Raw genomic sequence first — 12396 nt, 5'->3', positions numbered from 1 at the left:
GTAAAGGTGCTCGAAGGCGAGTTTCGTCAGCAGCTGAGCATGAACCCCTTCCATAAATGGATGCTGTGTGGAGTCAATGGCTCGTGTACCGACCTCTCCCCCTTTTCCGCCCTCCAGGGTGGGGGAATCGGTGTAAAAAATATCACCTTTTGGTGCGAGAATAACCACATGCGCGCACACTGGAACATGATCATGACCCATAACAACGAGAACTACACGTGTTCAGCAAAATCAGGTCCAGAGTCACCTAATTCCCTTTTTCCACCTTCTCCAGTATGCGTATACCCCCCATTTCTGTTTATCTTATCCAATAGTAGCTTTGACTCCTGCTCCAATGAAACCTGCTTTCTGTCTCAGTGTTGGGATGCGCGTAACTTTACCAATGCTTTGGTAGTCCGCATCCCCCGTTGGGTCCCTGTTCCCGTAGACACCCCTAACACCATGACTCTGTTTCGAGAAAGGCGCGATTTCGGTGTTACAGCCGCCATAGTGCTCCTGATCTCCGCGACCGCGGTCGCAGCCACCGCCGCTGGTATAGCTTTAGACACCTCCATCAAATCGGCTACAGAGCTCAATAACCTTGCAGCCTCAGTAGCTTCTGCCCTGGACCAACAGTCCACACTTGATGGCAAACTGAAAGGAGGAATAATGATCCTCAATCAACGCATAGATCTCGTGGAGGAACAAATAGAGGTGCTCTGGCAAATGGCCCAATTGGGATGTGAGCGGAAATATCGTGCCCTCTGCATCACTAGCATTCAATATAAAAATTTTACATGGGCAGCTAATCTGTCACGAGACCTGTCCCAGTATCTTTCAGGAAACTGGTCCCAAGACTTCGATGGGACACTAGAAGAGCTGTGGCGAGAAATTATCCACATCAACTCCACCCGTCTAGATATCTCCGTAGCGGAAGGACTCTCTTCCTGGTTCCTCAGAGCTCTCTCCCACGTCAAGGAGTGGGCGGGCATGGCTGGGATGGGCGTGTTCCTGCTTGGAGGTCTCATGCTCTTACTCTGATTGTTATGCAGACTCCGCAACCAACATAAGCAGGACAAGGTGATCCTTGCTCAAGCCCTAATGGCGATAGACGTTGGCGCCTCTCCCCAAGTGTGGCTCAACATGCTTAAGAAGGAAGCTCGGCTTTAGCTTGAGGTAGCTCTTGCACCCTGAGCCCATGTGGCACTGCACCAGGCCCGAGTACCTCAATGCTTAATCACAGCTTTCTTTAAGAAGCTCATGGTGCAAGAGGGTTGAGAAAAAGGGTCCAAACCCTTTGTACCAAGCGGTCCCAACGCCAGCCAGAGGATGCGAGGCAAAGCACTGCAAGAGGTCTTGGACCCCTCTGAGAGGCATGCCTGACTGCATAGGGGTAGATGCCCAGAACCCCTCTCCAAAAAGGGGGCATCAGGAAGTATGATGGAGGTCAGGCCTCTGTCTCCGCCTCTGCTGGCAAGTTCCGCCTTGAGCTTCTGTTAGACAAAAAAGGGGGAGATGTTGGCAGCCGCACTCAGAAAATAGCGCCCAATGCAGGGCAGCCGGAAGGCCCCGAACTTCCTAATGACAAATCATCCCACACCACTAAACTACATGCTAATTGCGCCTTGGCATAAGGACCAATGAGACCCACCAAATGGTTATGCTAATAAGGCATATGGAGCCGCACCAACCAGGTCAGAGCATGAGAACTATATAAGCAAGCCTCTCCTTCCCCTCTGGGTCCTGCCCAACTCATTTGTTTCACAAAGAGCTGAAGAATAAAGCTTTCTGCAGAAGAATCCTGCTGTTGTTGCATGCTGTTCTTGCCGGCGAGGACAGGGCACGCGACAGGTATGAAAGAAAATAGGGCCAAGCCATTGAGTGCTTTGAATGTCAGGACAGGAAATCTGGACATTATTTTGGAGGTGAGGTTAGGAGGGTAGGGAAATACTGGTAATATTTAATCAAAGGACTAGTATGATCACTACTGCATTGAGGCAAATGGCTAAATATGTGGGGAAAAAGTTCCTAACTCACAGTATAAAAATTTCCAGGCCAAGTAAAGACATACACAGAAGGAAACCATAAAATTACTATTAAAAATATATAAATATTTATAAAATCTTGGGGTTTCCTTCAAAGCATGAGACCTCAGGAGTTGCCTAAGGGCACTCTTGAAACATGATACTCAAGAAAGAAAGAAAAAGATTGACAGATTTTGATGAAAAATTAGAAACATCTGCATGTTAAAACAACTGAAAAAGAAACCCAAATGATAACTGGAAATTATATTTTGAAAATAAATAAGAAATTAAGGATTGCTGTCTTGAATATATAGAAGGCTCATAAAGATCAACTTAAAAGTAGAAAATTCGGTAAAGTATATGAAAAACCAATTCATAAAAGAAAAAATTAATAACCAAAATGAAAAAAAATGTAACCCCCCAACATTTCTAATAAGCAAAGAAATAAATATAAATGAAAACAATGATATCCTTTTTCTTCACCTATCAACTTGGCAAAGTATACTTGGCAGATCCTGCTGGTAGCCTCTCATGAAGCTACAAACTAGCTTTCTTCCTTGCTAACAGAATGACAGTTATGTTTTCAGATTGGGTAGAGGTCCAGTGTTCTCAATACAGTTCTAGCCCCTGTTTTAGAGGCAAATCTGAGGTCCATTTAGGCTGTTGAAACAGAAGCTAAGTCAGCTGGAAGCCTTCTAGGGAAGACTTTTCTCCCTGGACTCTCCTATGAGACAGGTTTTTTTATTTTTTTATTTTTTTCTGGGAAATCCAATGAGATTTCTCTAGTATGTTCACTTTCCTACTTTCCAGAACAACTATTCCACACCTTTCCTATAAACTCTAAATTCTACATTCCCATATCTACCTTACCTGATGACCATCCTTCGTATCTGAATGAGAAAAGTAGAAGCAATCCAAGAATCCCCTCATTTTCACAGCATGAATTCTGTTAAACTACTTGAAGTACCTTGCCTCATCTCCCATCAAAACATCAGAAGGTTCACTCGGATTCCATCCTTTCTGTTTCCTCAAGGGCTTAACTCCTTCATTTATTTCCCTCTGTCGTGCATTAGCTCTTTCTCTTTACTTGATCTTGTTTCCTGTACTTGATCATTGATACAAACAAGTACTATTATCTCCCATCCTAAAAACAAATAATAACAAATCCATAGAAAATTCTTTCGATTTCATATCCCCTTCTGTCTATCACTCCATTTCTTAGCTCCTCTTCAAGCAAAACATCTTGAAGACTTGTCTATCTGCAGTCACTGTCAGTGGGTAAAATTGCAATATTTCCAGAATCTCTCGCCTGGCCTTAGTGCATCTCCATATCAATAGGTGTTTCCAAGGGGTGGAGAGAAGTAGTCCATCTCCATCTCAGTAGGTAATTGATTACAAGGGGGAGTGAGGGCTTATCAACTGGAGAAGTTGGGTGGGGTCCCTTCTTCTGCAGCTGGGTCACGAGAAGCAGAGAAGCATGAGAGAGCAGAAGTGGACACCTGTTGTAAGAAATAAGTGGGTTTCTCCCACTTTATTTCTTCCTTTGGCTGATTTGAGTTTCAAAGGTATTTTGCCCTGGGATTTTCCCCCCAGAATCACACTGTCTTGACTTCATATTTTCTCCTTTGTCTGCTCCAGTCAAACTTCTGTCTGCATCAGTTCACTAAGACTGCTATTGTCAAGATCACTAGTGACATCCAATGTTTCTAAATCTTATCTTTTCTTCTTTATTCTTTTGCTTGACCTTTTAGCAGTTTGCTTCTGGTGTCTCTTCCTCTCTTTATAAGGACACCAGTCCTTCTGAATTAGAGCCTCACCTTTATGACCTCATTTAGCCTTAATTACACCCTTAAATTCTCCATCTCCAGAAATAATCACATTGGGGGTTGGACTTCAACATATTTTGGAGGGGGACACAGAAATTTCATCTAAAACAGTTATCTTAGTTTTAAATGCCATCTACATGCCAATGAAAATACCTGGCTCCAACCTCTCTCTGAAATTCCAGACGTGTATCTCCAAATTCCTCCTTAACATCTTACATGATGTTTAAAAGCACCCACATTTACTGTAGCCACAGCAGGGCACCTCCCACTCCTGTGTCTTTCACCACTTTCTAGTCTTTTCCATCCTAGTCAGCAGCCTCTCCACCTTTTTTTTAAGCCCCACCTAGTTTAAGCCCTAAATTGTAAGAATTTCTTTAAATTATCATCTTTTCCTTATCTTCTACAGCTAATCTACTGGCAACTTCTGTCAGCTCCTACAACATATTCCAAAACTGTGTATTTCTCTTCCTCTCTCTCATTCCCACTTTAATACAAGCCTGCATTATCTCTCACCTGGACTATAAATAGTCTCTTAATTGATCTCTGTGATTCTACTTTTGCTTCATTATAATCCATCCTCATAGCAACTGCATGATCTTCCTAAAAGATCTTGTCATGCCTCTGCTTAAAACCCACCAATGGATCATAGAACTAAATATAAAAACAAAACAGATCAATGATTTGAATAGACACTTTACCAAAGATGATAAATGGATGGCAAATAAGCACATGAGAAATGCTCAACATCATTAGATATTAGGGAAATGCCAATTAAACCATAATAAGATCTTGTCATTCCTCTGCTCAAAATCAGTCCAAGCTTTCCGTCATTTCTTACCTGCACTATAAATCTTCTAACTGATCTTTCTGCTTCAACTTTTGCTTCATTATGATCCTTTCTCTTCATAGCAGCTGCATAGTCTTGTTAAAAGATCTTGTCACTCCTCTGGTTAAAGCCCTTTAATGGATCATAAAGCTAAATGTAAGTGTGTATAGGCAATTCAGGGGAGAAAGGATGCCCTTTTCAACAAATAGAGCTAGAACAATTGAATATTCATATACAAAAAAAACAAAAACCTCCAAAAACCCAAACCACTTTGAATCATATTTCACATCATATACAAAACTAACTCAAAATGGAGCATAGACCTAAATGTAAACTTAACATTATAAAACTTATGAAAGAAAACATAGGTGAAAATCTTATTACTCTGGGCTAGGTAAAGATTTCTTACATAGGACACAAAAAGTGTTGAGCTGTAAATGAAAAAAGTTGGTAAGTTGAACTTCACCAAAATTAAAAATTTCTTCTTTAGAAAAGATATCACACAAAGACTTGCATTTGATTGTTCATAGCAGTTTTGCTTGAAAGAGCTCCAAACTGTGAACAACACTAATGTCCACTCATTGATGGATAAACAAACTATGGTACATTTTTACAATGCCTACTACTTAGCCATAAAAAAGGACAAACTTCAGATCCATGCAACAGCATCAATGAATCTATGTGCTATGTAAAAGAAGCCAGATACATGAAAACTACATACTTGAATGTAGGAATGGCTTCATGGGTATGCAACCTGTGTGGTCACACATGGCCTCATGCTTGGAAGAGCCATGCACCTGGTTGAACACTCTGCTTTTGTGGCCTTGAAATTCTTAATGTTTAAACAAGAGGCCCCACATTTTTATTTTGCACTGGGCCCTGCAAATTATGTAGTTGTCTTGACTATATGATTCCATTGGTATGACATTCCAGAAAAGTTGAAAGTCTAGTGACAGCAGATCAGTGGATATTAGGAGAAAGGGGATTGACTACAAAGAGGCAGGAAGAAACTTTTTACAGTGCTGAAAATGTTTTACATCATAAATCGTGGTTTTTGATTATACAACTGTATAAATTGTTAAAATTAATCAAATTAAAATTGGGGGAGTTTTATTGTATGTAAATTATACCTCCATAAAGCTGATACATACACACACACACACACACACACACACACACACACACACACACACACACTTTTATATAAAATAGCCTCCAATGGCTTCCTTTCACATTTGGAATAGAACTCCACACTCCTCTCTCCTCTCCTGGAGAACCCAGGCCTTCCTGATCTCTGCTGACCTCATCTCTCTTTCCCAGTGTGCTCAGGCACCCTAGACTTCTTGCTGTTTCTTTCATGGGGTGAGTTTATTTTTGCCATAAGCACTTGCATTAGCTTTCTATTTGTCTGGAATATTGTGAGCTTCCTCACTGCACGGCTGTCTCTTGTTATTTGATCTCAATTTAAGAACTCTTCAGCAATACCTTTGCTGACCATTCAACCAAAAGTAACCATAGACACATGCATGTCCTTCAAGCACAGAGGGTCCTTAACAAAAGGAGCCCCAGGAAGATGACACCAAGACATATAATAATCAAAATGACAAAGAGTAAGGATTAAAGAGAGAGTATTGAAAACAGCTATAGGGAGGCAAAAAATCACTTATAAGGGTAATCCCATCAAGCTGTTAGCAGATTTCTCAGCAGAAAATTTACAGCCCAGAAAGAAGCAGCATGATATATTTAATGTATTGGAACAGAAGAACCTTCAAACAAGAATCCATGCCCAGCAAGGTTGTCATTCAGAATTGGAAAGATTAAATCTCCCAGATAAATGAAAGTGAAAAGAATTCACCACTACTAAACCAGCCTTATAAGGTATGTTAAAGGAACTTCTGTAGGTGGAAATGTTCTTAAGCCTAAATATTTTCATCAGTGAAAATAAGCTCACAGTAAAGGTAGTAGACCAATTATTTACTAAGCAAGTATGAAGCTAAAACTATAAATAAATAAAATGTGAAAGCAGTAAAATCAACTATACACAAAATAAGTCAAGGGATACACAAAAAATGCAGATTATGACACTAGTACACAAAGTGTAGAGGAGGAAGAAGAATAAAAATGATGTAATTTTAAGCTGTGTTCAAAAAAGAGCAACCAAATATAGACTGTTAAATATTTAGGAAGCTCTAAGAACCTTATGGTAACCACAATCCTAAAGCCTATAACAGATCCACAAAAATTAAAAAAAAAAGAAATTCAATCACAACACTAAAGAAAACCATCAAATAGCAAGAGAAGAATATAAGAGATGAAGAAAGGAATAGAGAGGAACTACAAAAACAACCAGAAAAATAAAACGGCAAAAAGTACATACCTATCAATAACTACTGTAAATGTAAATGGACTGAATGGACCAATCAAAAGACATAGGGTGGCAGAATGGATAAAGAAACATGACCATTTATATGCTGCCTACAAGAGACTCATTTCAGACCTAAAGACATACATAGACTAAAAGTGAAGGGATGGGAAAATATATTTCATGCAAATAATAGGGAGAAAAAAGCCGGAGGTGAAGCACTTGTATCAGAAAAAATAGAGTTCAAAACAAAGAAAGTAACAAGAGACAAAGAAAGGCATTACATAATGATAAAGAGAAGAGTACAACAAGAGAATATAACAATTATAAACATCTAGGCATCCAACATAGGAGCACCTAAATATGTAAAGCAAATACTCTTATAACTAAAGGAAGAAATAGACTGCAGCTCAATCATATTAGGGGACTTTAACACCCCACTCACACCAATAGACTCAACCAGACAGAAAATAAATAAGGAATCAGAGGCACTGAATAATACACTGGATCATACAGACTTAACATATATACAGAACATGCCACCAAAAAACAGTAGGATACACATTTTTCTCAAGTGCACATGGAATGGTTCCCAGAATAGATCACATATTAGGACACAAAAAGAGCCTCAATAAATAAAAAAAGAAGAAATTGTATCAATCATCTTTTCAGATTACAATGTTATGAAATAAGAAATGAAATACATGAAGAAAACAAAAACCTCACAAACATATGGAGGCTAAACAACATGCTTCTAAATAATCAATGGGTCAATGAACAAATCAAAGAAGAAATCAAGCAATACACCAGATAAGTGAAAAAAAAATACAGCAGTTCAAAATATGTGGTACCTTGCAAAAGCAGTTCTAAGAGGGAAGTACAGGGCAATCAATGCAGGCCTGCCCCAAGAAACAAGAACAATCCCAAAGAAACAGTCTAAACTCACAAATAAAGGAACTAGAAAGATAGGAACAAATGAAACCCAAAGATAGTAGAAAGAAGGACATAGTAAAGATCAGAGCAGAAATAAATAGAGATTAAAACAGAAAAAATCAATGAAGCCAAGAGCTGGTTCTTTGATAAGATAAATAAAATAGACAACCCTCTAGCAAAACTTATTGAGAAAAAAAGAGAGGGCACAAACAAAATCAGAAATGGAAAAGGAATAGTTAAAAATTACACCATACAAAAAAGAATTATTAGAGAATTCTATGAAAAATTATATGCCAATAAATTGTACAGCATAGAAAAAATGGAAAAATTCCTACAAAAGTACGACCTTTCAAGACTGACAAAGGAAGAAGCAGAAAATCTGAACAGACCAATTACCAGTAATGAAATTGAATTGGTAATCAAAAACTCCTAACAATGTCCTAGATCAGATGGCTTCACAGCTGAATTATACCTAACACTTGAAGAAGAGCTAATATCCATCCTTCTTAAAGTATTGCAAAAAGTAGAAGAGGTGAAATCACTCCCAAATTCATCCTATGAGACCAGCTTTACTGTAATATCAAACCCAGACAAAATACAAAAAAAATTATAGACCAATATCTCTGATAAATATTGATGCAAAAATCCTCAACAAAACATTAGCAAAGCGAGTTAAAAAATACATCAAAAGGGTCATCCATTATGAAAAGCGGGATTTATTCTAGGGATGCAAGGATGGTACAATATTCATAAGTCAATCAATATCATACATCTCATCAACAAAACGGACAAAAATCACAAGATTATCTCAATAGATATTGAAAAAGCATTTGATAAAATTCAACATCCGTTCATGATAAAAACTGTTAGCAAAATGGGTATAGAGGGTACATACCTCAGTATAATAAAGGCCATATATGACAAACTAGACGACATCAGACTTAATAGCAAAAGTTGAAAGCTTTTCCACTAAGATCGGGAACAAGACAAGGATTTTGACTCCCACCACTTTTATTGAACATAGTACTGGGGGTCCTAGCCATAGCAATCAGATAACACAAAGAGATAAAAGGCATCCAAATTGGTAAGGAAGAAGTAAAACCGTCACTATTTGCACATGACACGATACTATTACAGAAAACCCTACAGATTCCACCAAAAAACTATTAGGACTAATAACTGGATTCAGCAAAGTTGCAGGATACAAAATTAATACACAGAAATCTGTGACATTTCTATATACTAATGATAAACTAGCAGAAAGAGAAATCAGGAAAACAACTCCATTTACAATTGCATCAAAACCAACAAAATACCCAGTAATAAACCTAAGCAAGGAGGTGGTGGAAGACCTATACCCTGAAAACTATAAGACGCTCATGAGAGAAATTAAAGAGGACACCAATAAATGGAAATACATCCCATGCTCATGGATAGGAAGAATTAATATTGTCAAAATGGACATCCTACCCAAAGCAATTTTTGAATTCAATGCAATCTCTGTGAAAGTATCAATGGCATCTTTCAATGAACTAGAGCAAATAATCCTCAAATTCATATGGAACCACAAAAGACCCTCAATAGCAAAAGCAATTCTGAGAAAGAAGAACAAAGCAGGGGTATTACACTCCCTGACTTCAAGCTATACTACAAAGCTACTGTACAAAACAGTATGGTACTGGCACAAGAGCAGATCCATAGATCAGTGAAACAGAATAGAGAGCTGAGATATAAACCCATGCATATCTGGTCAATTAATATACCATAAGGGAGCCCTAAGTATACAATGGGGAAAAGACAGTCTCTTCAATAACTGATTTTGGAAAAGTTGGACAACTACATGCAAGGGAATGAAACTGGATTGCTGTCTAACTCAGTACACAAAAATAAACTAGAAATAGATTAAAACCCTAAGTGTAAGACATTAAACCGATAAAACTCTTAGAATAAACATAGGCAAAAATCTCTTGAAGATTAGCATGAGCAATTTTTTTCTGTACACATCTCTCTGGGCAAGGGAAACAAAATAAAAAATGAACAAGTGGAACTATATCAAATTAAAAATTTGTACAGCAAAGGACACCATCAGCAGAACAAAAAGGCAATCTACAGTATGGGAGAATATATTCATAAATGATTTATCTGATAAGGGGTTACCATCCAAAACATATAAAGAACTCATATGCCTCAACACCAAAAAATATAATAATAACCTGATTAAAAATTGGGTAGAGGACCTGAACAGATGTTTTTCCAAAGAAGAAATACAGATGGCCAACAGGCACATGAAAAGATGCTCCACATCACTAATCATCAGGGACATTCAAATCAAAACCACAATGAGATATCACCTCACACCACTTAGAATGGCCACTATCCAAAAACAAGAAATAACAAGTGCTGGTGAGGATGTGGAGAAATGGGAATCCTCCTACACTGTTGGTGGGAATGTAAATTGGTGCAGCCACTGTGCAAAGCAGTATGGAGGTTCCTCAAAAAACTAAAAATAGAAATATCATATGACCCTGTAATCCTACTTCTAGGAATTTACCTGACAAAAATGAAAACCTTGATTGGAAAAGATATATGCATCCTTATGTTTATTGCCACATTATTTACAATAGCCATGCTATGTTAGCAACCAAAACATCCATTGATAGGTGCTTAGCAACCAAAATGTCCATTGATAGGTGAATGGATAAAGAACAGATGGTACAGATACACAATGGAATATTATTTAGCTATAAAAAGGAAAGAAATTGTGGCATTTGTAACAATATGGATGGACCTACAGGGTATTATGCTAAGTGAAATAAGCCAGGTAGATAAAAGACAAATACCATATGATTTCACGTATTTGTGGAATCTTAAAGCAAAACAAAACAAAATTACCAAAATAGCAGTGGACTTGTAGACATTGAGAAGTGACTGGTTTTTACCATAGGGGAAGGTTTGGGATGGGTAGGTGAGGGTGGTAAAGGTGCAAAAAATTTCTCAATCATAGCATAAGTTTTCATGGGGATGATAGTACAGTACAGAGAATATAGCCAATGATTCTGTAACATCTTCATATGTTGACAGATAGTAACTGCACTAGTGGGGGTGAGGATTTAATAATGTGGCTAACTGCTGAACCACTGTGCTGTGTACTTGAAACCAATATAAGATTGTACATCAACTATACTTCAATTTAAAAAAATTCATCTCAGTTCAACAACAAGAAAGTAGCCTAAGATGCCAATCACATCACCCTATTTTAACTCTGCATACTACCTATTAGTGGTATTTCCATTCTCTGTTTATTATTTATTTATTTTCTCCCATGAAACTGAAATTTCCTTGAGCCTGGGAACTTAATCTGTCATATTCACATCCTTGGTGTGAAAGACAGCACCTGACACATAGTATGTGCTCAGCAAATATTTGTTAAATGAATGAAACATTTGATAGAACACTAATGATACGGCAAGAGCTTCTTGATACATTGTTAGTCAAGAGCAGCTAAGAAAAGCTATTTAACAATGATCGTATTATCTGTAAAACATATACATAGGTAAGGAAAAAGACTAAAATATACTACAATCCTGGTCCAGCTGCTCATTAAACCTGGCTCTGCTTTGGAAGAGATGGCCTTTTCTAGTGGACACTTACTGCTAATGGCCATTATGATTGTATAAACCATCCCTGAGTTATATATGGGATTGGATTAAGAGAATTGACAGTTTTCCTCATATGTTATATGTGTTTTCTCAAGCTCGCAGTCTCTGCTGCCTGGAAACCCACACTCTGCATTTATTACCTCTGAATCCTGCTAATTGCATTATCTCTGACTCCCATAAATTATCATACAATCTCTCCTTTTATCCCAGCTTCCCAACCCACATGGGCCTTGAATCCTGAACAAAGGCTACCCCATTAGAGTCACTGTCCATCAGCGTAGTAAGATGCTGTAGAATCGCTGCTTGTCATCTCTGTGTTATACTGCCTTCCCTGTGCCTCCCACTTCATTATGTGTGCTAATCGAAATGCCCCCTTTTCCTCCTTATCCCTCCCTTCCTGCCCACCCTCCCCAGTCCCTTTCCCTTTGATAACTGTTAGTCCATTCTTGGGAGTTGCTGCTGTTTTGTTCCTTCAGTTTTTGCTTTGTTCTTATACTCCATAGATGAGTGAAATCATTTGGTACTTCTCTTTCTCTGCCTGGCTTATTTCACTGAGCATAATGCCCTCTAGCTCCATCCATGTTGTTGCAAATGGTACGATATGTTTTCTTATGGCTGAATAATATTCCATTGTGTATATGTACCACCTCTTCTTTATCCATTCATCTACTGATGGACACTTAGGTTGCTCCCCTATACTGGCTATTGTAAGTAGTGCTGTGATAAACAAAGGGGTGCATATGTCTTTTTCAAACTGGGCTCCTGCATTCTTAGGGTAAATTCCTAG

At 38.3% G+C, this 12396-nt stretch overlaps 1 protein-coding gene across 2 annotated transcripts in view; it reads right to left on the bottom strand.

The window, feature by feature from the left end:
• The window catches only part of CEP126 (centrosomal protein 126), a 156882-nt gene that overhangs the window by 6927 nt on the left and 137559 nt on the right, over nt 1-12396 (bottom strand). The window contains exons 15-16 of one of the 2 annotated variants that reach the window (XR_012132577.1): nt 4668-4787; nt 2971-3147 (exon numbers count right to left, since the gene is read on the bottom strand). The gene's annotated coding sequence lies outside the window, so the exon portion shown is untranslated. The remainder of the gene's footprint in view (nt 1-2970; nt 3148-4667; nt 4788-12396) is intronic. The other variant, XR_012132578.1, reaches the window with a different exon arrangement.

This window comes from Manis javanica, chromosome 6 (assembly GCF_040802235.1).
Source record: "Manis javanica isolate MJ-LG chromosome 6, MJ_LKY, whole genome shotgun sequence".
In the NCBI taxonomy this organism is placed as follows: Eukaryota; Metazoa; Chordata; class Mammalia; order Pholidota; family Manidae; genus Manis; species Manis javanica.
Note: the sequence above shows the minus strand (reverse complement) of the source record. Positions and strands in the feature narration are given on the sequence as shown.